This window comes from Eurosta solidaginis, unplaced genomic scaffold (assembly GCF_040869045.1).
Source record: "Eurosta solidaginis isolate ZX-2024a unplaced genomic scaffold, ASM4086904v1 ctg00000201.1, whole genome shotgun sequence".
Classification (NCBI taxonomy): Eukaryota; Metazoa; Arthropoda; class Insecta; order Diptera; family Tephritidae; genus Eurosta; species Eurosta solidaginis.
The window spans coordinates 176,291-203,685 of NW_027136961.1; the positions used below are offsets into that span (position 1 = coordinate 176,291).

At 40.4% G+C, this 27,395-nt stretch overlaps 1 long non-coding RNA gene across 3 annotated transcripts in view; it reads right to left on the bottom strand.

Moving 5' to 3' along the window:
- Nucleotides 1-26,490, bottom strand: part of LOC137235865 (uncharacterized) — an 84,766-nt gene extending 58,276 nt beyond the window's left edge. For 2 of the 3 annotated variants that reach the window (XR_010948071.1, XR_010948069.1), the window contains exons 1-2: nucleotides 26,338-26,490; nucleotides 25,204-25,562 (exon numbers count right to left, since the gene is read on the bottom strand). This is a non-coding gene — a long non-coding RNA (uncharacterized lncRNA). The remainder of the gene's footprint in view (nucleotides 1-25,203; nucleotides 25,563-26,337) is intronic. The other variant, XR_010948070.1, reaches the window with a different exon arrangement.
- Nucleotides 26,491-27,395: the final 905 nt, after the last annotated feature.

The window sequence follows — 27,395 nt, forward strand, 5'->3', positions numbered from 1 at the left end:
GCCAGCTAGTTGCAAAGTATAAGTGTTATTGTGAAGTACTTTAATAAAGGCCATTTTTCCATTATTCAATATTGGAGTTATTTATTCAACAGTTTTGTGATACGAACTTAGCAAAAGGGCAAATAAGAGGATTTGCAAGTAAATTCGTTACAATATCATAGAAGATTTCCTGTAAAAATCATTTCGATCGGAGCTATATATAATATATATCCCATACAACCCATCGGTCAGATAAGGGGGTTTTTTTACAATTTTTATTTTATATTTATCTTAAAAATCGTTTAGGTATGTACACCTGTTCACTATATATTTCTTATCTTATACATCCGATTATTTAGAGATTACGAACGGGATAAGATTATTGTTCAGCCCCATTCATGAAAGGTATGAAGTCTTCGGCACAGCGGAAGACAGTCCCGTCCTTACTTGTTTTTATTTAACTTTGTGTGTAAGTTACTTTCAACTTTGTAATTTTAATATGTTTTACCAATATTTTAATTTTCAATATTTATTTTTCAATTATCAAAAATTTTCATTCTTTGAAATTTGTAAAACAAAAAAAGTAAAGACATCAAAATAAAATATAATCAAAATACGTTTTTAAATAAAGAATTTTTAATTATAACCTACACGTGTCTTGCAGGGAAGTCACGCCCCTTCATAGAAAACAGAAAGATGAAAGAAACATCAAAATAGCTTTGCTACTACTATTTTCTTATGAAGTGGATACTATGCTGTAACTAGCAAATGAACGTCGTACAAAAACAAGGACAACGTAAAGACAATACCATAAGGTACGAGTTCAAGCGGGCGTCTATCTTGAATTAAGCGGATCGCTATACAAATGCGTATCATATATCCTCATCCCCGCTGAGCAGGTTTTGCGCTGGACTCGGACCATCCACGTAAAATCACACTACAATGCAAATTCCGAGAAAGCCTCGCATATTATTGAATGGGCATAACAATTTAAACGGTTAAGCGCCAATTAAGTAAGCGGCCACCATGGTTTGATGGTAGCGTTCTCCGCCTACCACACCGTATGCCCTGGGTTCACACCCCGGGCAAAGCAACATCAAAATTTTAGAAATAAGGTTTTTCAATTAGAAGAAAATTTTTCTAAGCGGGGTCGCCCCTCGGCAGTGTTTGGCAAGCGCTTCTGCCATGAAAAGCTCTCAGTGAAAACTCATCTGCCTTGCAGATGCCGTTCGGAGTCGGCATAAAACATGTAGGTCCCGTCCGGCCAATTTGTAGGAAAAATAAAGAGGAGCACGATGCAAATTGGAAGAGAAGCTCGGCCTAAAATCTCTTCGGAGGTTATCGCGCCTTACATTTATTTATTTTTGTTTTAATGTATACAAAATACTATCAGGATTATATGAAAACGAGCCTGACCCGTCAGCTGTTCTATTAACTTACAGCTTGCGCTGCCATCTAGCGTACAATAGCAACTACCGGTAATGCAGTGCAAATATTCACAATAGTGCCATAGTACAAATATATTTCTTTGTGTGCTCACAATCGTTAATTTTTAACAAATTATTTTTATAAAATATAGCTAAACAAAAGCGCTACGACCAAAATTGCCCAAGGCTCGCTAATAGCACGAATCTCCATCTTTACAACCGAAAATTTATTTATAGATTTGGATTCCAAATAAGAGTGAAAAAGGGCCCGTACATAAAAACATCAATTAGAAATAATATATATGATATACGAATAATCCAGGGGAGTGTGGAAGCAAGCCAGTGAAAAAAATATATCCCAGCAAGGCTAAAAATAATATTGAAATGATTTGAAACAGTTTAACAAATAATCGGCTTAGGCCCGGTTTCTCAGTGCGAGTTTAAACCACAGTTAAAACCTACTAGATTTTAACCTTGCTACTTTGTTCAAAAACATGAAAAATTGTGCTGCCCGCCCCAGCAGACGAAGTGGCAGGGTTCATTATATTGAGGGTCTACTGTGTATAAATTCTATCTTAAGCAATTATAATTGCATTATGTCGCTCTCAAATGCAAACATCCTATAATGCGTGCTTTGGAGTACTTTGCATACTTGTAATATTTTACCCTCTTCCATATTAAAATACTGCATCAGCCCGTTTCAGAAAAGGATTTCCTTTCATCCAAACATAATGGAGCTGGCTGGGTGAAACACTGTTAATTATTCCATGGTAGGGGTAATATAACTAACTAACTTTTTAAAAATGTTATAGTAAATTATAACCATATTTTATCGATAATTTTTTATGCGTGAACAAATTTTATTATTATGTAATAAACGACACATATTTTAGGGTTAGTTTACTACTATTAGCTGTGATGTCACATCTCTTTCATTTAAACCTCACTTATATGTCACCACGTCAGTGTTCTTATATTGGAATATTGCTTGGATTTCACTCGTTCAAGTTTGAGCACAAACCCTGCCATAACAATGAAGACGGGTTGTCATTGCATTGAAATTTAAAATTACAGTCAGTGATAACGACAATTGCCAAACTGTGTGGCAAATTTGAAATGAAAAGTTCATTTGTTAACATGTCCTAATTTTTTTTTTCGTTTGACGCCTTGTCAATTCATTAGACGACAGCATGTGAATCAACAGAAAATAATAAAACATGCGTTTAAATAAATGAACGCAGGACTTGAGGTCAATTTTCGACCACACACCACTTTATATGCTTCGAGTGAGTTATGTGATATAATGGATGCGAATTTGACATCAAATGACCAGCACGTCAGTTTGTGGCAGGTTTTGTTGTCAGTCATTTATCGACTTCGAATGCGTTATGTGACACAATGGAAACGCATTTGACACCAAATGACCAGCTCGTCATTTTAAGGCACATTTTGATCCCAGTCATTTTGTTTTAATGAAAACCAAGCATAAGTGAATCTCAGAATCGGTGGTGTAAGCGAAAAATTGTTAGTTAAAATGGCGAAAAATTGCAGGGAGAAAATAATCAGCGACATTAAAATGCAGAGAATGACCAACAGCAATTAAAGGTGTGCAAATGACGATAGGTAATTCAAAACATTACTTGCCAGAAGATTATTAAAAAAAAGAAACAGTAGTTTAGTTAAAATTGCCAAAAAAAGTTATTGAAAAAGTTGAACAATTTCCAAATTGCCGTTTTTATAAAAAAATTAAATTGTTGCTGCCATTTAAAATTATGAATAATAGAGCTATGATTCTGGGCGCAAATATTTTTTTTCAGAAACGGGTCAATGTAAGAGACACTACATCACTACAATAGCTAAAGTATGAATTGCTCAAGGTGAAATCGTTTAGTTACAATTTTTTAGTTCTTTATTTATATTGCTTGCAATAAAGTAAGTTTTTGCATTAATTTGACAGGCTCAAAGGTCAGCGATGTTTGAAAAAAAAAAAAAAAATATGAAAAAATTTTAGCTCGATATATGTAAATATGAAATTAGACTACATCCGTCGATAGTTGGAAAATAGTTAATACCCATAGTTACAAAAAAATAATAAATCTATTTTTCCATATCGCGCTTTAATCAATTGGCAGCCAATGTATGTACATACAAACTAATCAAAAATGTTTAAAAAATTTGTAGGTTTGATTACACTTCGAGCCAAAAATTTTAAATTAAAATCAAACAATACGAAATATTTATAATACAAATATTTAATTATCAAAAAGTATTTGCTACCGAAAACCAAAAATCGAAAACTAAAACAAAAAGAAAATCGAATATGCGGCTTGCTCCTTTTTGATTTTCGCTACAAATTGGCAGACGGGACCTATTTATTTTGTGCCGATTCCAAACGGAAGCTGGTGCAAGGAATATGCATTTTAACTGAAAAGCTTTGCATAGTAGAAATACACACAAATAAACATTTTAAATGAAAAGCGGTTCGGATGTATACATTCAGATAAGATTAAGTAACTTATAAGGAAACACTAGTGAAATATTGCTAGCCTTCTTGCTATAAAAGGACATTTTTTTGGGACACTGGTGCCCCATATGCGTGAAAGGGTTAAAAGTACGGTCATATTGTACACGTATCACTTAACCTATGTGAAGTTAATACAACAATTCAACTGTACAAATATAGAAACGAGCTTCTAGATCTGACAGATGTATCACTCCTAATAGCTGGAGTCTTAGCCTGGCATGCGCAGGGCACGAGCACAGAACGTGCTCGATCGTTTCCTTCTCCAACAGGCACTTCCTACATCTGCTATCACTGACAAAGCCTAAGGTGAAGGCATGTGACGAAAGAAGGAAGTGTTCAGTCAGAATACCCGTCATGAGTCTACAGTCCTCTCTTTTTAATGATAGAAGCAACTTTGTGAGTCTAAGGTTGTAAGACCTATACATAACCTTCGACACCTTACAGCTCCGCGCTTGAACCCACGCCTTTCCTGCTTGGTCGATCATGTGCACCTCTCGCCTTCGCTTAATCTCGCCCAGTCTAATTGGGATATATACGGAGCAAGCTTCAAGGGATGCGCCCTTTTTAGCTAGTTCGTCCGCTTTTTCATTCCCATCTATTCCCATATGCCCTGGGATCCCATATAGATGTATGCATCTCCCTGTCCCGATTCTCTCCAGAGACTGCTTATACTCTAACACGCATTTAGATGCTGTGCTATGCGGGATTATTGCCTTAATTGCTGCTTGACTGTCAATATAAAAGTTAACACGATTGCAGCTTGGGCTATTTTCTTCCAGGGTTTCTACTACTTTGGTTACGGCTACTATTTCCGCTTGGAAAACGCTACAGGAATCCGGCAGACTGTAGGATCTGCTTATTTCCGGATCAGCACAGTATACCGCAGACCCTACTCCATCCCCGATGGAGGCATCGAGCCTTGTTGCATTTGTTAACGCTATGTTCTTTGCTACAAGGTCTACATGTGGAATGTGCAGAATGGAATACAGTGCAGCTAACGGGGTTGTTTTCAGGGCTCCCCTAATGCTAAGCATTGATAGCCTACATACCCCCTCTAATTTTTTGAGGTATGTTGTTTTTTGCGTGGCTTTCCACCAAAAAAGAACTCCATAGTATAGAATAGGGCCCACAATCGATGTAAAAACCCAATGATAAAGAGAGGGCGATAAGCTCCACGTACACCCCAGTATCCCTTTACATGCATAGAGTACCGTTGAGACCTTCTTCATCCTCTCCTCCACGTTGAGCTTCCATGACAGCTTACTGTCTAGGATGATTCCTAGATATCTTGTGCAAGGTTTCTTCTGTAAGGTCACCCCCCCTAACTTAGGCCTGGTCCAATTTGGGGCCTTGTACCTCTTTGTAAACAAGACCATATCCGTCTTCTCCGCATTGACTTTCAACCCGACATTAGATGCTCAGGTATGAATATCCCGAAGCGCCCGATTCATCAAAGAACTTATCGTTGGAAGGCACTTTCCACTTATGACAATTGCAACGTCATCTGCGTAAGCCGTAAGTTTTAGGGGTCCCTCATCGAATCGCCTGAGCAGTTGGTTGATGACCAGCGTCCACAGCAGAGGTGATAGCACCCCTCCTTGCCGCGTGCCCCTGTCCACTGATTTCGTGGCCTCGTACAATCCCCATTGTGATGTAATCTTCCTGCAATTTAAAATGTACACATTAGATTAAGGCGGGATGTACTTCAAAGTAATTAAGAGTATCCATAATCGCCCATTTAGAAACATTATTGAAAGCCCCGGCAATGTCCAAGAAGACTCCTAGAGCATACTCCTTATATTCCAGGGATTTCTCTATACTTATTACCTCCCTATGCAATGCGGTGTCTACCGACTTCCCTTTGATGTACGCATACTGTGTTGTGGAGAGCAGCTTTTCATCCACGTTGGACTTTATGTACACATCTATCAGCCTCTCAAAGGTTTTGAGCAGAAATGATGTTAAGCTAATGTCTCAATAGTCTTGGGATACACGTGACCGATCTTCCCCGCCTTTGGTAGGAAAGCTACGCGAGCAGTTCTCCAAGAGTGCGGTACATGATTCAGCCTTATGCACCCATCGAATATTATTTTAAGCTATTCCACGAGCGCCATACTTGAAACTTGTAGCATTGCCGAGAATATACCATCTGGGACCGGCGATTTAAACTCAGAAAATGTTTTCCCTGCCCATTCGACCTTGGTATCGGTCACCAAGCCCGGCACCACCCGCTCCGTGATCGAAGTGTGAGTGATGTCTGCTGGCTCTTCTAAACCGTCTCCCGATGGGAAATGTGTGTCGAGAAGCACCTCAAGGGATTTCTCACTATTACGTGACCATTCCTCGTTGTTGTTGTTGTTGTAGCGATAAGGTTGCTCCCCGAAGGTTGTGGGGAGTGTTATCGATGTGATGGTCCTTTGCTGGATACAGATACGGAACGCTCCGGTAACACAGCAGCATTAAGGTGCTAGCCCGACCATCTCGGGAACGATTTATATGGCCACCTTAAACCTTCAGGCCATTCCTCCCCCCATTCACCGTTCTCTTTCTTTATTAATCCCTGGACTATGTTTCCCCTTGCTTGGACTTTTCTCAACCGTGCTGTTTCGCTGGAGCACTCTGTGGCCGTACAGAAACTTTTCCATGAGATACTCTTCGCCCTGGAAAATTCACGCTTGTAGATCCTCAGTAGATCCCTGTACTCGTCCCGACACGCTTCGTTTTCCGCGGTCTTTGTTAGCTTAAATATTTCTTTTACCTTTCTTCTTAGAAGACTCAGCTCATTGCTCCACCATGGCGGCTTTGCTTTTCCTCTGGATCTTCTTAGAGGGCAAGCTTTGCTATACGCAGTCATAATTGTCCTTGTTAGGACTTCATTGGACTCCTCCAGTTCTTCCACAATGGCAACCTCTTTGGGTTGTCCCAGTTTCGTTTCTACCTGTTTCTGGAATTTAGTCCAGTTTGTTGACCTAGGGTTTCTAAAGGTTCTTCCCTTCTCTACCCTCTTTAGGGGGATGCTGAAGCTGATATACGCATGGTCGGAGAAGGATGGTCTATCAAGAACCATCCAATCATACCTTGATATATCACGCTCGGAGTCAATGTAATATCCAGAACATTGCTGGATGTTGGACCAATGTATGTACGGACATTTCGCCTGTTGGCTATCTGCAAATTGGTTTGAAGGATGTAACAAAATAGAGATTCGCCTCTTTCGTTCGTATCTGCTCCTCCCCACGAATTGTGGTGCGCATTTGCATCCGCGCCTATGACCAACCGCCCTTTGCTCCCTTCGTCCTGTACTAGCCTCATGCACTCCATCGGTGGAACCTCCGCAGCATGGGCCATGTAGCAGGATGCCAGGATAAATGCATACTTATTCCTTTGCTCAACGGCCACTACTACGAGGTCCTCAGTAGTGTAATTAGGCAGCATATATGAATGCAGCTGTTTCCCTACCATTACTACAGCTCGCATCCGTCCTTCCGCTTGCGCATAGTAAACTCCAAATCCCCGCGCGCTTAGTCCAGAAGCACTTCCTCCCGATGAGAGGCACGGATCCTGAATCAGCGCCACGTCAAACGAACCCTCCTCAAGGGTTAGGAGGAGTTCGCTCGACGCCACTTTACTGTGTTGGAGGTTTATCTGTAAGACTCGCAGCACCATTGGGCTATTTGTTCCCCTCCATCACCTTCATCGTGACGTCTTCGTCCTCCCTTGCCCTTTCGGTTTAGAGTGTTCGAAGCCCCCTTCAGCCTCTTGTAACTGTTGTGCCGGTTGTTCCTCTGTGCGACGCACAGTACCATCTGGCTGTTGGTCCTCTTCTAACACCTTCGTGGTGATGTCGGCTACCTCCGCCTGTATTTTTTCCTTTAGGATTTTGAGGTCCTTTTCGACTTCGCCCATTTCCAGCGTGTTAGGATTTTTATCCTCGGGACTTCTTTTCCTAAGTCGCGTATAATTTTTGCCTGTACTAAAGGACATTTTCCAAGCTGCGTATACAATATAACTCCGCCTGCTTGTTTATTTGGAAGATGTAGAACTGACCTTTCTCCGTAGGCCTAGATACAGTAAGTACCTTCCAATCCTGTGTCGGTATGTTCGGATTCTCATTCTGCAGAAGTCGCAGTGTATCCTCCGACTTCATCACGCATGTTATCAATACCTTAACTTTTGGTACCGTGAGGATTTGCGCTTTATCTACCACCTCAAACCGCGCGTTCGTGCCTTGCCTTTGGAGTTTTGGAACCACTTCTCCAGCCACCGAAAGCTCACGATGTTGTCGCACGCTATCATCTTCACGCCATTACACCATCCCCCCGAATCAAAGGTTGGAAGGGGCTTACTTGGTTGTTCCCGCATCATCTTAAGCATTAAGCTAATAAGCTCCCTTTTCACAGATCTCCACTTTAAGTAGTCAATGGTCCGTAAGGACTGCTACGATCAACCAGCGCCACAGTCAGTGACTGTTTTGCCACATCACTCATCTTCCCCGGAAAAGCCGACGTCTTAGTGTTATCTCCCTTTGGCACCTCCGAGAATGCCGGAGCCTTAGCGTTAACTCCCTTTAGCACCTCCGAGAAACCCGGACTCTTAGCGTTATCTCCCTGTGTCTTATCTCCTACTTCCGTAGTTGGAACTTCGCTCTGACTCGCAGCTTTCGAGGTAGTTGCTACTTCGCTATTGGGGCCCATCTGTCTTACAGCTTTGGGCCTACTTGTCTTATCTATGCGACTGCCCTGCCTCGTGGCTCTGGGACTGGCTCCTTTCTGCCTCTTGAGAGCAGGCTTGTCGCCTTCCGCCGAACGTTGCCTCTTCATTCTGCCATTCGACGCTTTTCCTCCTCGTACCGGTTACAGAACCGAGGGTTTCTCGCAGAAAACCTTTTGAACTGCCTTCGACCTACTTCTACCGCCTCACGCGCCCATTCCAAGCGCTCTATCTCCACTTCTGTAGGGTAGACCACCGCTCCCAGGCGTTGGACAATTTTTAGTGCTGCACGGTACTGCGAGAGAGCTCTTTTACTTCCTGTGCTTCGTTCCCTTCTCCACTCTTCTACTCCGTTTTCATTTGCGTGCTTTTCCAACACGGAGTTCATTAAATCAGCACTGCTCTCGCTCCCCGAGTCCGACGCATCGCTTAATGCGTATTTGTCGTCCTTGGCTTGCGACTCAGTCCTCCTGTTATCATCCCCCTTAATACAATATGGTAATGAGTCGTTCTTCTTGGTAGTACGACCACCTGACCGACAAGGCGGGCTCAGCGGTCCAATATTATATACGGGGAAAAAACCGTCAGGCATAGCAGCGCCCCTTACTGTGGTAAGGCCATCTATACTTCCCGAGGCGGCCCGGTATCGGTAAGGCTCCGTTCGAATACAGCCGAATTTATCCCCTGGCTGCAAATCGTCCAACAGACACGGTCCGCATAACACCCTCGATTAGGGGGTTGGCAGTTCTTGGTCACCAACATCCCGCCGCCCTCCTATGAGGCGAAACGGCGTAGATGCGCTTTGTAGATCGGCTAAGCCCTCACACCAACGACAAGGTGCCTACCCTAGTGACGGAAGGTTAAGTAACTTATAACGAAAAAACTAGTAAAATATTGACAGCCTTCTTGCTATGCAAGGAAATATTTTTGGGACACCGGTGCCCCATATACGTGAAAGGGTTAAAAATACGGTCATATTGTACACGTATCACTTAACCTATGTGAAGTTAATACAACAATTCAACTGTACAAATATAGAAACCAACAATTAAGCACAATTAAATTTTCCTTTGAAAAATAATAGAATATACGCACTAATTTCATTTTGCTGGAATAAACATAACAACCTTGAATTTGTTATTTTGGTAGAACAAAAGCTATTTGTTCAACTGATTTAGAATTTGTATTACGCTTGACGCATTAACCATACAAAATTAAAAAGAGTAAAATAATAATAATTAGTGGTTGGCGCGATTTATTTCCAAGAAGTTATAGGCCGAACTTCTCTTTGAATATGCGTCTTGCTCCCATTTGATTTTCGTTACAAATTGGCAGAAGGGACACATATGTTTTATGCCGATTCCAAACGGAAGCTGATGCAAGGAAGATGCATTTAAACTGAAAAGCTTTGCATAGTAGAAATACAAGTACACAAATAAACGTTTTAAATGAAAATCGGTTCGGATGTATACATTCAGATAAGGTTAATTAGGCTAGGCTAGGTTGAACTGGCCGGTCCATGAGGACTTCACATAGACTAATAAGTCCGCAGTGTTACCAGAAGTTTGTTTTAACGACCAAACTGAAAAAACCCTATCAAAAACCAAGACCTATGTTATAAAATAATTCCGTCCTCTTGGAAAATACTAGAAGCTTCCTAGGACTTAAGCCATTTGCTGCTTCTAGATCTGACAGATGTATCACTCCTAATAGTTGGAGTTCTAGCCTGGCATGCGCAGGGCACGAGCACAGAATGTGCTCGATCGTTTCCTCCTCCAGCCCGCACTTCGTACATCTGCTATCACTGACTAAGCCTAATTTAAAGGCATGTGACGCCAGAAGGCAGTGTCCAGTCAGAATACCCGTCATGAGTTTACAGTCCTCTCTTCTTAATGATAGAAGCAACTTTGTTAGTCTAAGGTTGTAAGAGCTACACACAATCTTCGACACTTTACAGCCCCGCGCTTGAACCCACGTCTTTCCTGCTTGGTCGATCATGTGCACCTCTCGCCTTCGCTTAATTTCGCCCAGTCTAATTGGGCCGTCTACGGAGTAAGCTACAAGGGATGCGCGATTTTTAGCTAGTTCATCCGTTTTTCATTCCCATCTATTCCCATATGCCCTGGGACCCAATATAGATGTATGCTTCACCCTGTCTCGATCCTCTCCAGAGACTGCCTACACTCTAACATGCATTTAGATGCTGTGCTATGCGCGATTATTGCTTTAATTGCTGCTTGACTGTCAATATAAAAGTTAAAACAGTTGCAGCTTAAGCTATTCTATTCCAGGGTTTCTACCGCTTTGGTTACGGCTAATATTTCCTCTTGGAATACGCTACAGTAATACGGCAGCCTGTAGGATCTGCTAATTTCCGGATCAGCACAGTATAACGCAGACCCTACTCCATCCACTGCTTTGGAACCATCTGTGAACACATGTATCGCCTCGTCCGCCATTTGCGCCAACCGTTCACCTCTATTGTGGCCTTAACATCGCCCTCGAAGCGCAGATAGGGAATCAGGTAGTCTGTTCGTCTTGTGATTGATGACGCTATACTACTATGGCCGTATGGTCGGCGCTCAAGCTGCCCCGAGGCATCGAGCCTTGTTGCATTTGTTAACGCTATGTTCTTTGCTACAACGTCTACATGTGGAATGTGCAGAATGGCATACAGTGCAGCTGTCGGGGTTGTTTTCAGGGCTCCCGTAATGTTAAGCATTGATAGCCTGCATACCTCCTATAATTTTTAAGGTATGTTGTTTTTTTGTGTGGCTTTCCACCAAACAAGAACTCCATAGCATAGAATAGGGCTTACAATGAAAAAGAGAGGGCGATAAGCCCCACGTATACCTCAGTATTCTTTTACATCCATAAATTGCCGCTGAAGCCTTCTTCACCCTCTCCTCCACGTTGAGCTTCCATGAAAGCTTTTTGTCTAGGATGATTCCAAGATATTTTGTGCAAGGTTTACACTGTAGGGTCACCCCTCCTAACTTAGGCCTGATCCAATTTGGAACCTTGTAACTCTTTGTAAACAAGACCTTATCCGTTTTATACACGTTGACTTTCAACCCGATATTTGATGCCCAGGTAAGAATATCCCGAAGCGCCCGATCCATCATAGAGCTAATCGTTGGAAGGCAATTTCCACTTATGACAATTGCAACGTCATCCGCGTAAGCCGTAAGTTTTACGGGTCCCTCATTGAATCACCTGAGCAGTTGGTTGATGACCAGCGTCCGCAGCAGAGGTGATAGCACCCCTCCCTGCGGCGTGACCCTGTCCACTGATTTCGTGGGCTCGTACAATCCCCATTGTGATGTAATCTTCCTGCAATTTAACATGCAGCCGATCCATCTCGTTAAGGCTGGATGTACTTTAATGTAATCAAGACCATCCATAATCGCCCATTTAGAAACATTATTGAAAGCCCCGGCAATGTCTAAGAAGACTCCTAGAGCATATTCCTTATATTCCAGGGCTTTCTGTGTGCTTATTCCCACCCTATGCAATGCAGTATCTACCGACTTGCCTTTGGTGTACGCATGTTGTGTTGTGGAGAGCAGCTTTTCGTCCACATTGGACTTTATGTACACATCTATAAGCCTCTCAAAGGGTTTGAGCAGAAATGATGTTAAGCTAATGGGTCTATAATCTTTGGGATACACGTGACCGATCTTCCCCGCCTTTGGTAGAAAGCTACACGAACAGTTCTCGAAGGGTGCGGTACATGATTCAGTCTTATGCACCCATCGAATATTATTTTAAGCCATTCCACGACCGCCCTACTTGAAACTTGTAGCATGGCCGGCAATATACCATCTGGGCCCGGCGATTAAACGTAGAAAACGTCTTCGCTGCCCATTCGATCTTGGTGTCGGTCACCAAGCCCCGCACTATCTGCTCCGTGATCGAAGTGTGAGTGATGTCTGCTGGCTCTTCTAAACCGTCTCCCGATGGGATATGTGTGTCGAGAAGCACCTCAAGGGATTTCTCACTATTACGTGACCATTCCTCGTTGTTGTTGTTGTTGTAGCGATAAGGTTGCTCCCCGAAGGTTGTGGGGAGTGTTATCGATGTGATGGTCCTTTGCTGGATACAGATACGGAACGCTCCGGTAACACAGCAGCATTAAGGTGTTAGCCCGACCATCTCGGGAACGATTTATATGGTCACCTTATACCTTCAGGCCATTCCTGCCCCCATTCACCGTTCTCTTTCTTTATTAATCTCTGGACTATGTTTCGCCTTGCTTGGACTTTTCTCAACCGTGCTGTTTCGCTGGAGCACTCTGTGGCCGTACAGAAACTTTTCCATGAGATACTCTTCGCCCTGGAAATTTCACGCTTGTAGATCCTCAGTAGATCCCTGTACTCGTCCCGACACGCTTCGTTTTCCGCGGTCTTTGCTAGCTTAAATATTTCTTTTACCTTTCTTCTTAGAAGACTCAGCTCATTGCTCCACCATGGCGGCTTTGCTTTTCCTCTGGATCTTCTTAGAGGGCAAGCTTTGCTATACGCAGTCATAATTGTCCTTGTTAGGACTTCATTGGACTCTTCCAGTTCTTCCACAATGGCAACATCTTTGGGTTGTCCCAGTTTCGTTTCTACCTGTTTCTGGAATTTAGTCCAGTTTGTTGACCTAGGGTTTCTAAAGGTTCCTCCCTTCTCTACCCTCTTTAGGGGGATGCTGAAGCTGATATACGCATGGTCGGAGAAGAATGGTCTATCAAGGACCATCCAATCATACCTTGTTATATCACGCTCGGAGTCAATGTAATATCCAGAACTTTGCTGGATGTTGGACCAATGTATGTACAGACATTTCCCCTGTTGGCTATCTGCAAATTGGTTTGAAGGATGTAACAAAATAGAAATTCGCCTCTTTCGTTCGCATCTGCTCCTCCGCACGAATTGTGGTGCGCATTTGCATCCGCGCCTATGACCAACCGCCCTTTGCTCCCTTCGTCCTGTACTAGCCTCTTGCACTCCATCGGTGGAACCTCCGCAGCATGGTCCATGTAGCAGGATGCCAGGATAAATGCATACTTATTCCTTTGCTCAACGGCCACTACTACGAGGTCCTCAGTAGTGTAATTAGGCAGCATATATGAATGCAGCTGTTTCCTTACCATTACTACAGCTCGCATCCGTCCTTCCGCTTGCGCATGGTAAACTCCAAATCCCCGCGCGCTTAGTCCAGAAGCATTTCCTCCCGATGAGAGGCACGGATCCTGGATCAGCGCCACGTCAAACGAACCCTCCTCAAGGGTTAGGAGGAGTTCGCTCGACGCCACTTTACTGTGTTGGAGGTTTATCTGTAAGACTCGCAGCACCATTGGGCTATTTGTTCCCCTCCAGCACCTTCATCGTGAAGTCTTCGTCCCCCCTTGCCCTTTCGGTTTAGAGTGTTCGAAGCCCCCTTCAGCCTCTTGTAACTGTTGTGCCGGTTGTTCCTCTGTGCGACGCACAGCACCATCTGGCTGTTGGTCCTCTTCTAACACCTTCGTGGTGATGTCGGCTACCTCCGCCTGTCTTTTTTCCTTTAGGATTTTGAGGTCCTTTTCGACTTCGCCCATTTCCAGCGTGTTAGGATTTTTATCCTCGGGACTTCTTTTCCTGAGTCGCAAATAAATTTTTCCTGTACCAAAGGACATTTTCCAACCTGCGTGTACAATATAACTCCGCCTGCTTGTTTATTTGGAAGATGTAGAACTGACCTTCCTCCGTAGGCCTAGATACAGTAAGTACCTTCCAATCCTGTGTCGGTATGTTCGGATTCTCATTCTGCAGAAGTCGAAGTATATCCTCCGACTTCATCACGAATGGTATCCATACCTTAACTTTTGGTAACGTGGGGATTTGCGCTTTATCCACGACCTCAAAACGCGCATTCGCGCCCTGCCTTTGGAGGTTTGGAACCAATTCCTCCAGCCACCGCAAGCTCGCGATGTTGTCGCACGCTATCATCTTCACGCCATTACACCATCCCCCCGAATCAAAGGTTGGAAGGGGCTTACTTGGTTGTTCCCGCATCATCGTAAGCATTAAGTTATAAGCTCCCTTTTCACAGATCTCTACCTTAAGTAGTCGATTGTCCGTAAGGACTGCTACGATCAACCAGCGTGACAGTCAGTGACTGTTTTGCCACATCACTCATCTTCCCCGGAAAAGCCGAAGTCTTAGTGTTATCTCCCTTTGGCACTTCCGAGAATGCCGGAGCCTTAGCATTAACTCCCTTTAGCACCTCCGAGAAACCCGGACTCTTAGTGTTATCTGCCTTTGGCTTATCTCCTATTTCCGTAGTTGGAACTTCGCTCTGACTCGCAGCTTTCGAGGTAGTTGCTACCTCGCTATTGGGGCCCATCTGTCTTACAGCTTTGAACCTACTTGTCTTATCTATGCGACTGCCCTGCCTCGCGGCTCTGGGACTGGCTCCTTTCTGCCTCTTGAGAGCAGGCTTGTCGCCTTCCGCCGAACGTTGCCTCTTCATTCTGCCATTCGACGCTTTTCCTCCTCGTACCGGTTACAGAACCGAGGGTTTCTCGCAGAAAACCTTTTGAACTGCCTTCGACCTACTTCTACCGCCTCATGGGCCCATTCCAAGCGCTCTATCTCCACTTCTGTTGGGTCGACCACCGCTCCCAGGCGTTGGACAATTTTTAGTGCTGCACGGTACTGCGAGAGAGCTCTTTTACTTCCTGTGCTCCGTACCCTTCTCCACTCTTCTACTCCGTTTTCATTTGCGTGCTTTTCCAACACGGAGTTCATTAAATCAGCACTGCTCTCGCTCCCCGAGTCCGACGCATCGCTTAATGCGTATTTGTCGTCCTTGGCTTGCGACTCAGTCCTCCTGTTATCATCCCCCTTAATACAATATGGTAATGAGTCGTTCTTCTTGGTAGTACGACCACCTGACCGACAAGGCGGGCTCAGCGGTCCAATATTATATACGGGGAAAAAACCGTCAGGCATAGCAGCGCCCCTTACTGTGGTAAGGCCATCTATACTTCCCGAGGCGGCCCGGTATCGGTAAGGCTCCCTTTGAATACAGCCGAATTTATCCCCTGGCTGCAAATCGTCCAATAGACACGGTCCGCATAACACCCTCGATTAGGGGGTTGGCAGTTCTTGGTCACCAACATCCCGCCGCCCTCCTATGAGGCGAAACGGCGTAGATGCGCTATGTAGATCGGCTAAGCCCTCACACCAACGACAAGGTGCCTACCCTAGTGAGGGAAGGTTAAGTAACTTATAACGAAAAAACTAGTAAAATATTGACAGCCTTCTTGCTATGCAAGGAAATATTTTTGGGACACCGGTGCCCCATATACGTGAAAGGGTTAAAAATACGGTCATATTGTACACGTATCACTTAACCTATGTGAAGTTAATACAACAATTCAACTGTACAAATATAGAAACCAACAATTAAGCACAATTAAATTTTCCTTTGAAAAATAATAGAATATACGCACTAATTTCATTTTGCTGGAATAAACATAACAACCTTGAATTTGTTATTTTGGTAGAATAAAAGCTATTTGGTCAACTGATTTAGAATTTGTATTACGCTTGACGCATTAACAATAAAAAATTAAAAAGAGTAAAATAATAATAATTAGTGCTTGGCGCGATTTATCTCCACGAAGATTTAGGCCGAACTTCTCTTAGAATTTGCGTCTTGCTCCCTTTTGATTTTCGCTACAAATTGGCAGATGGGACCTATTTGATGCAAGTAAGATGCATTTTCACTGGAAAGCTTTTCATAGTAGAAATACGCTTGGAGTGTATTGTATGCCAAATCACTGCCGAGTTGCGACCGCGCATGGGCATATTGTTTTCCAATTGAAAAACTTGTTCTGAATTTTTGATTTTGCTTTGGCCCGGACTTGAACTCAAGACCTTCGGTGTGGTATGCGAAGTACGCTCCCACCACACCACGGCGGGCAATTTTTATCAATAAGTGGCTTGAGATTTTGGCAGGCACACGGTAAAAAGTGTGAGCCTAAATCTAAAACATTTTGGACATATGATCAAACCAAATTTTGTTTAATTATAGAGTATAAAGGTCGTCCTGAAAGTGAGTGCATAGAACTGGGTTTCGATTTGAAAATGGAGAAGTTTACACCTAAAGTTATAAAAAAAAATAGTGGGCATTTCCCTGAAATCCTTTTGAGTCAGCAACTAGTGATACACATTTCTGGTTCGGAACTAGACCAAAATTGCCAAATAAGTACAAGTTCGGTGCTAACAAGATTTTACCCAGTTATAAAATCGACAGCTTGGGTTCTTATTTTTCATATTTAATTTTAGAAATATGTTATCTACAAAAAACTGGTACCAGCTTTAATTAACTTCGACTATGAGTATGACTTCTTTTCCCACTGGCTCGGAGGTATCGATAAATGTTCTAATATCGTACTAGAAGCAGCATTTAGAATTTCTCTTCGGTTCGAAACCAACTAGTTCCAAAGTGGAAATATTTATCTAGTTCGAAACTATTGAAAAGTTAATGCAACTCAAACAAAGTAGGAGTTCGCCATGTCAAATTCGCCAGTTGCAAGCATGTAAAAGATAAGGAGGGAGAACTAGTAGAAGTTCCGAATGTACTAGAAACGCACCAGTTTTGAACTAGAGATTTTTTGAAAAAGGTTCGATAAATTTGTTATTTTTGAATTTTCAGCACCAAATTTAAATGCTTAAGATAAATTTTGAAACCATAAGTTACTATTCCAGTTTCCATTTTTAGATTTTTAAAACCTTTTGCTTTTGTTTCAAACCCAGAAGTGACTACAAGTTTGTATTTTTGGAGTATTAGAAACTTGTTTGCTTTTGTTTTAAAAGAGTTTTAATATTTTTAACTAATTTTTTAAAGAAGTCTAAAATTGAAACTGAATAAAATTAAAAAAGACAATATTATACTATGTACAAACACACACCAAATTGGCAATTTATCACGCAATTTATCATATAATAAATTGTAATAATATATTGCGAATTTAAAAAAAAATTGCGTAATAAATTGTTTCAAACTGCAAATGCAACCTTGTAAAGTATGTTTATTTAGTAGATTTAAACCTCAGTTACCCATGGCTCAACTACATGGTTGGCTAATCTCATCAGCCGAGTTTATTTTTTTCATTTCCCTGGAGTAGGGATTGTCAGCAGAAGATGGCAAACTCAAAATGAAACCAAAACATTGAACACATTTTCTTACAATACACAAAAATGTCAAACCTTTATGTTTTCATTCCATTCCATTCGCCTAATACCAACACGCACATTTTGACAGTCTGAACAAAGTTATGCTGTTGTTGTAGAGATGAGCCAACCTGCTATCAAATTACTATTGTGTAAGCTAAATTGAGTTGTATGAATCCCACTCAATTTAAATCGAAATTACCTAAACTTGTTTTTCTGTTTGAAATAGTATTAAATTGAGAGATTTCCAATTTAGTAGCTAAATGTTTCAAAAAGTGTTTAAACCGATTAATGGTTAGAAATTTAGGCTCATATTTCTAACTGTGCACTTGCACCCGAAAATTCAAAAAAAAAAAACAAGTAAAGATGTCTAAGTTCGGGTGTAAACCGAGCATTATATACTTAGCGTGAGCTTCAATTGTACATTTTATTTCAGATAAATTACTTTTGTACATAACACGTGGCACCGCCCATTTAAAAAAAGTCTCCCCATTTCCTCTTACAATAAAACTTGATAAGTGAAATATCATTGATTCAAAACCTTTTTTGTTGCTAAGTTATAGCTTATTATTCTAGTCTACGACCCTTTAAAACTTGTTTTATATATAAGTTGCCGTGATCTTTAACCGATCTCGTCTATTTTTTCTAGAAATATTTGCTGCTATAGGGAAAATCTGTGTACCCAATTTTATTAAGATCCGTTAATTTTTCTTCGAGTTATGGCTCCCGAAACATAGAAAATTGCTTAGTCATAAAAGGGGCGGTGCCACACCCATTTTTTTTTAATTTTAAGTTTTTCCTATTTATTGTTATAAATCCACTTGGGAAATGAAATACCATTGATATAAAGCTCTTTGTTGCAAAGATATAGCTTATTTTATTCGTCCACGACCCTTTTAAAGATATTTTATATAAAAGTGGGAGTGCTCCTTAACCGATTTCGTTAATTTTTCTTCAAAGCATTCCTTATAGTAAAGGCAACCTCTCTGCCGAATTTTGTTACGATAGGTTTAACGATTTTTGATTTATGATTAATAATATTTGTAAAATTGATTTTACCACAAGTGGGCGGCGCTACGCCCATTTAAACAAAAATGTTTCAAATTTATATCAAGAGTCTCAATATCTGTCCACACGTAAAATTTCAACATTCTAGGTGTATTATTTAGTAAATAATCAGGTTTTTGTGTTTCTCAAAATGTTATACATATATATAAAAAGTGGGCATGGTCACCGATTTTAAATACCAATCTATTCTAGGTCCAGATAAGCTCGTGTACCAAATTTGGTGAAGATATCTCAATATTTACTCAAGTTATCGTGTTAACGGACAGACGGACGGACATGGCTCAATAAAATTTTTTTTCGCCACTGATGATTTTGATATATGGAAGTCTATATCTATCTCGATTCCTTTATACCTGTACAACCAACCGGTATCCAATCAAAGTTAATATACTCTGTGTGCAAAGCACGCTGAGTATAAAAAATCAAGCTTCACCACTGTATATAAATAGCGCCCACAAAACTTTTCTTGCTTTAGTTCTTTATATTTAACGAGCAGCGCAAAACATCAGGGTCTAAAATGAATTTCCACAATCAAATCGCGATCTTGGTTATCGTACTTAGCAGTCTTTTGAACCATATAAATTCGCAAGATGGCGGTCATTTGGTACATATATTTCATTTAGTATCTAACTTATGCTTGGGTTCATTAGTTTCTCGGCAAATAGTGATCACAGCTGCGACATGCACGATAAATTTCCATAGACTTTCATTGAGGGTTACACTTGCTCCACGTTTATGCGAACCATTTCGTTATGTGGTGCGAGTATCTTATCCACCTATTGATTCAGAATGCAGAAATGGCGATTATGATTTAGCTGTAATTAAACTCGCTATACCGTTTAAAATTGAAGATGGAGTGAAACCAAGACCAATTTTGACAAATGGACTTTCGGTGGGCAAAAAGATGACAATTACAGAATGGACTGATACAGTAATAACACCAGATGTACCTCTCTTAACATATGACGTAACTATAGTAGCACCAGGTGAATGTGAAGATTACCCCGAAGGAAAAGAAATGTATTGTGCAAAACTTGACGGATATTTGTGTTCTGGATATCCTGGAGCATCCGGCATCGTGAATGGACAACTCTGTGCCGTGGGAATACGTCATGCGTACAGAGAAAATCGGAGACTTTATATAAATGTAACAGACCCACACATTCACAGTTTCATAACAGAAATGATTGCTAACTCTGATGAGTGAATTATTACTCTATCTCGGCTGAACGCTCCATTTCGGATTTATTTCATAAACGTCTCAGCTCACGTTAAAATCTATTGAATTTCAACTGATATAGGGTGTTTTGAAATAAAATACCGAAGGGAGGTACCATGAGAAAACTTCTAAAACTGGGGATAGTATGTATACAAAAAAAAAAAATAAAATAAATTTAACCTTTAAACAATTTTAAATTTCTTTACTTTGATTTGTGTTTATATTTTCGGCTTTAGAGTTTTTTCTTATTTGTCACATTGCCGGCCCACAACAACAAAATCGAAATTCAATAGTGTTTTTCTTTAGATAAAGTGGATTCGTTTAATTTATTTTTTTATGTGTTCGTATGTGGATATCAATGTTTGTTTTATAATTTTTTTCAAACTATGTTATGTTAGTAATTTGGGAAAAATTTAAACAATGTTACATCAGGACGGACAAGGCGACAGCTGTTTCGATTATACCTTGTAAATCTCTTCAAAGCCTTTTCTCCCGGGAGTGGGAGTCGAAACCGCACTCCTACGATTGTTCAAATGATTACAAACGCATTCAGCTACGTCATGCCTTAGTTGTTGTAAAATTTTTCCCAATTGCCTTCTTTCGCATATATTATCTTCCACACATCACATAATTCGTATGTAGCTATGTGTGGAAGTTATGCATGTTTGTAAGGCGGTTTCATAGAAACTTGGTATTTTGCTGTTTTTTGTTCTATTTATAGAACTACAACGAATTAACCAAATGTTATATCTTTATATGATTTAATCTGTATGTACATTTATTACAACAACTAAGGCATGACGTAGCTGAATGCGTTTGTAACCCGTAGGAGTGCAGGTTCGAACCCCACTCCCGGGAGAAAAGGCTTTGAAGAGATTTACAAGGTATAATCGAAACAGCTGTCGCCTTGTCCGTCCTGATGTCACGTTGTTAAAGTTTTTCCCAAATTATTAAATAAATTATAAAATTAAAAATTGCTTGAAATAAATGTTCATACATTTAAAAAGCAATACGAGCAATCCCCGATTAATTCATATATGTTATGTTAGGTTGAACTGGCCGGTCTGTGAGGACCTCACATAGACTAAATATGTCACGACTGTAACCAGCCGTTTTCTCAACTTTTGGAAAATACTAAGAACTTTTTAGGACCTATGCTACTTTCTGCTTCTAGATCTGATAGCTGCGCCATTCCTAATAGCTGGAGTCTTAGCCTAGAGAGTGTAGGGCTCGAATACAAAACGTTCTCGATATCGTCCAATCTGACTGGGTTGTCTACGGTACAATCTGCGAGCGATACGCTATGATTAGTCATCTCATCCGCTTTTTATTTCCTTCTTTTACCATATGCTCAGAAAACTATTCTGGATGTATACTTCTCTCTATCCCGATTGCTTCCAGGGATTACTTCCACCTCTATCGTGGCTCTAAGAGACCCACTGAAGCGCAATATTTGATGAACGTCACCATACTACTATTGTAGTATGGTCTGCGCTCAAACAAATCCGAGGCATTGAGTCTCGTTGCAGGTGTTAACGGTATGTTCTTCGCCCCCAGGTTTATACACGATTCAGTCTTATTTACCCTTAGAATATTATTTTGACCTATTCCACGACCACTCTACTTGAGATCTGTAGCATGGCTGGGAATATACCATCTTGACCCGGCGATTTAAACTTAGAGAAAGTGTTCACCGCCCATTTAATCTCTGTATCGGTCACTAAGTACATCACTACCCGCTTCGCGATCGAAGTGTAAGTGTTGTCTGCTGACTTTTCTACAACATATCGCAATGGGAAATTCACGTCGAGAAGCGCTTCTAGCGACTCTTCACTACTACGTCACCATTCCTATTATAAGTTCCTGTAATGAAATTCCCCTTGCTAGGACTTTTTTAAACCGTGTTGTTTCGCTGGAACACTCGTAGTGCGCACAGCAATTTTTTCACGATTCTCTCTTCGCCCTGTGGCTTTCGCGGTTGTAGATCATAAACAGCTCTCGACACTCGTCCCTGCATGGTACGCTTTTTGGGACCATTACCAGTTTAGACATTTATTTTAAAAATACTCAGCTCCTTGCTCCTAACTGTATGTACTACAAATACAATTTGCATCTTAAAAAAACCCACGCATAACCATCTCTCATTTAGGTTAGGTTAGGTTAAGAGGGCTTGCATGGGTATTACACACTTCTACTCGGAGACATTTTTGTACATTGTGAGTGCGCTCAGTAAGTGCAGAGTGGCGACATATTCGTTTAACCCCATTACCTCATAGTGGTTCTATACGAACCATTTGCTTTCGCTGATGAACCCAAGCGGAAGCGAGACGTCCGCCTTCCCAACCCCTGCCAGGCTGTCGAAGAACCGTGAGCCCAGAAATCAGAGCCTTCTTCCTTGAAGCCCCGGGCATCGGCAGAGAAAGTGGTAGATCGATGCTGGTGCCTTTGCAATCCAAGCATGGCCATAAGCATCTTGAGACTTCGCAGTCAACCCTGTTGGTCCATAGCAAATCCGTCGCCCTGTATATGTTGAAAATGTAAGAGAAATGTTTGTAATTGAATTAGTTGGAGTCCGTTGCTTCTTGGGGTTGGTGAGGGCAGTCTACATGATTAAAATTTTTGATTGTCGTTTAACTATGTAGGAGTGGCAAGGGTTATTTCATTTATATCCTAACTTTGATATCCTGTGAACAATATATTTGCTAAAGTACCTGTTTGGGTCACGAACTGGCGTGATGAAGTAGGACACGAAGAACGAAATGTAAACAGTAGGCCGTTTCTGTATTCTTGCGATAAGAATTATATCGCAAAATGCAACCCTGATTCATGGTTATCGCAAGGAAGTGTTTCTGCATGAGTGGTGAGTACGTATTTGCGACATTTCTTGCGCAATTCATATCAACAGCTCCGAAGCTCGTGATAGTATACATTTAAAAAGAAAATTAGTGAAGTTCGTTTGTTTGTAAGTGATTTGGATTTTCTATTTTCAAAAAATCAGAAGGTGAAACTGGTGGAAATTATGAAGGCCAATAAAAAAGTGGCAAAGTGTACCTTTAGCGGTCCTAAACAATTTGCTTGACTTAATTTGTGTTATTATACTTTTTCGCTATTGATGACAGATCCTATGTTCCATTTCGATTGTTCCATAGATATGATAAAAACTCACCACTATTATATCGCAAGGTGAATTGTGTGTGTTACAGAACCACTTTTCATATCGAAAGCGATACGAGCCTTGCGATAGCAAATCGTTCGTTATTATAACGAAAGGTTACAGAAACGGGCTAATGATTTTGTTGAACAATTATTAAAATAAAGTATTTGAGTTCCCCATTTCTAAACATATCGTAAGTAAATGTGTCGCATCTTGAATCTCGAATCTGTAAGTCCTTAACTTAGAAGAGATAGACCCATCAATAAGCATACCGGAATGGTCAGTATGACGATCTAAGTTGATTTAGCAATGTCCGTATGTCAGTTTGAACGCAAATTGATGAAAGATGCTGAATGGGTATATTTTGGTGGATTACGCATTTGTCGGACCCGACCGGTTCGGACCAGCAGACAGTCCCGTCCTTACCTACTTGTTTATTATAATTGTTATGATATAATTTTTCTGAATTGAAAAAAAAATTTAAATTAGGATAGAAAAAAGAAAATTTTCTAACATAACGTCGGTCCAAACCAAGATTGACACATTTCAGTTGTTCGCGTGGAAGACAAACACAAAACACGAACAACGAATCGTGCTAGTCTGCTATGGGAATTGAAACATGTTTCTCTTTCATGAGACCGACGATGTAACAATAACAAACAATATTCTTAATGCCTTGAGCTCGATTCGATGAGTTTAAAGCAAAAAATTTAATTTTTCTTTTCTAACTCCGACGCGTTTTGACACGATATTGTGTCCTCTTCAGAGAGTAATTAACTTTATTTGTACGTGAAAAATTCTAGGTGTTTTAAATATTAAATAATTGTGTTTTCTTGTTTTAAATAAGTATAATTACTCCCTGAAGAGGACACAATATCGTGTCGAAACGCGTCGGAGTTAGAAAAGAAAAATTAAATTTTTTGCTTTAAACTCAACGGCCAATACAGCTCTGAATAGTACAAAACAAAGAATTTTCCTTGGCCTAAACCAAACATTTTACAAAAAATGATGACACTTCAAACACTGAACAATTCTAATCCACAGTAAAATTTCTGCCAACCATGATGATTATGTGTTTTTTGAGGAAACTGAAAAGAGAGCTTTTCCGGTATTTGTCTATATTGTGTTTTGTTGGGATCAGCATTCGATATTTGGGATTCGAGGTCGAGATTTGATAAAGTCGGCATTATGTTCGGTCATGTAGGATTTTGTCATGAAAAACACCTTAAAAATCAAAGTCGAAAAAGTAAAAAAAAAAAATGAAATTTCGCAGGCTCGAAAATTATTTTTTTGGGTATGCGTAGTAGAACTTTTTTTCCTGAGCCCAAATCCTATCCAAAAATCGATGGCGCGATATCGGTTAACTATCGTCCATACAAATCGACCCACCCTAGTATACATATATGGTTCTCTGACCTTCTTAATCTCCCACAAAAGCACAAAACAAAGAAAGCTTATGAGTCAATTCGCTTGAATGCGGTGAAATTGTTTTTGCAATGAAGTTACACTTCATTTCAAAAATATGTGAATTCATTAGTAGCGGAGACTCATGCGCATCATAAGAGTACCGACCTACAGACAGACCTTCTCAATGTCGTGAAGTTACTTACAACAATCAAAATGAAAAGCTGCTGGAAATAATTGGCAGAGCCGTTAAGCATCACACTTTTGGATGTAACGAACATTTAAATAAAAAAAAAAACAACAATAATGTGAATAAATGCATTCTTAATTACCAACTCGGAACCACTGCTGGATGTAATGCATGAGAATAATTCGGTTGTTGTATTCTTAACCTGGCTAAATAACATTCTTGCAAGGTTTTTCCAGCTCTATGGTGACTCTTTCATAGTTTTTTTTTACATCGTATAATTTTTAAAATTTTTTTTAAGTTTATAATTTCTTATAATACTTACAATTTGCTCCAGTTCCGTGATGGGCAAATTATGTTTATTGTTATTGCCATTGCAATAGTTGCTGTCATTGCAATTGTTATTGCTGTTGCCCATTGTTGTGGTGGGTGATGGTGAAGTATTTGCCGATGAAGATGACGCTGTCGATGTTGAGGAACGAGATGTGGCACAATTGTTGGTTGCGGTTTTATTCCGTGGTGGTGTGGGTGGGGGTACGGAACTAGTGGTATTCAAGTTAGTGCAATCTTTTGAGTTGCGATTTGGTGAGCGGCGTGAAGGAAAACTTAGGGTTTTCGTCAGGGATGCACCTTAACGTTAAGCTAATCGCTTATCAAAAAATTTCCACCGTTTCCGTTGAAACACTTCGAAATATTATCGATAAAGAAATTATCAAGATAAATTGTATCTCGTTTTTAAGCGAAACGAAAAGCTTTCGTTAACGTTAAAAACGTTAACGAAAACGTGATACTTTATGTTTGAATTGTGCTGGCAATGCTATAGCCATGGTGAAGCCGTAAGGTGGCAACAACGAGCGCACATACACACACAAACTCTATGTAATTTGTTTGTGTAATTCGTTGGTGGTAATGTCAAAAATACTCTGAGAAATGTTCGTACTGTCAAAATTCATGAGAAAAGTTGCAATCAGCTTGGATAATGCTTTCACCTTTAATGACTCCGCCATCAATCAGCTTTGCCAGCATAGTTTGAAATTAATAATCAACATAAACGATTTGATTTCGTTTTGATATGGCAGAAAACGAAACGAAATCATTTCGTTAATTTGACGATCTTAACGTTAATAAACGAAACGAAATGACTTCGTTTCGTTTATTAACGTTGATTATCGTAACGAAATGATATCGTTTCGTTGGTTAAGCATGCCTGGTTTTCGTCCACTGAGCCAAGCTGCGTACCATTTTAAAAGAGCGTGAAAGAAATTTTTAGTTTTTTTGAGTTTTTTTTAAGTTTTTGAGGACAATTTTTTTTATTTTAAAATCTCTGTTACTGCAAATAATTTCACAAAATTAAAAACAAAAATTTTAAATGTTAAACACAAAATTTTTTTTAATAAAATGCAGTGCTTAAAAATTTTAGCGCAATTTTGTATTTGTAGTATTTATTTTTCTTAAATACCTTTTTTTATATAATTATTACTTGTTCTAACACTCACAAGACACACAATTAACGCTTGTTAAGTCAGTTTCATGTTGGCACGTAAAAAATCTCACAAAACTTTTAACATTTTCGTATTAGCGCTCAAATTTCCAAAAAACTAACCGTACACGTCGCTTAATCAAAACGTAATGAAGTGAAATATTGAAGCAAAAGACGAGACAAGTCACGAACAGTCGCGTTTACTAATGGCAGATTGCAGCAGAAAAGTGATGGTAGTTAGCAAACGAAGCAAGTTATGAATGCACCCAACAACAATAGTGGCAGATCATACATTACACGAGCGCAAAAGAATGTAAGAGGCGTACAATTAACAGCGCAATGTTAACAGAAAGAGCTGCAGAGAGCGTGGAGAAGCACTTAATACAATAACCAAAAACACCAAAAAGATCTTTTTGTATTATAGTTTGAGTTCGTGCTCTCTACTTGAGTGCGAGTGAATACACTCGATGTAGCAGCGCTTAGCTGAAGGCTGAAGTCTGTTTTTGTGTTTGTGTTTGCTTTTTCTGTGAATCAACGGTGGTTTATTTGTTGTTTACAAAAAAAATGTGTAAAATATGTTGTTTTTCAAGTCATTCGATCATACCATCGATTGATCAGCTGAGTCTTGGTTAAATTTGAGCTAACAAATGGTATTGAACAAAAAAAAAGGTTGGTGCTCTGATGTTGTATGGTAAGAAATTTCTTTTTGCAGCTGTTTTGTTCACCATTAATTTTTTACGTAAGGGCTTGACCGGCTTTTTGTTTGTTCTACAGACAGGGTGCGCAACAACAACAAAAATGAGCAACTGCGTGCATAGATGGTGTGGGATGATCAGCAGATCTGTTAGATATACATACATACATCCATATAATGGAGCAAATATTCAACAAGTCAAAAAGCGTGTCTTTTCTTCTAGTTTACATCGATTTCGAATGTTTTTGTCGCTTTTGAAACCACTGATGCCAAAATTGCAATGCAAACCATAAGCAATCGTGTAAGCCAGCTTTTGCGTTTTGCAGGCTGTAATTGAATTTTT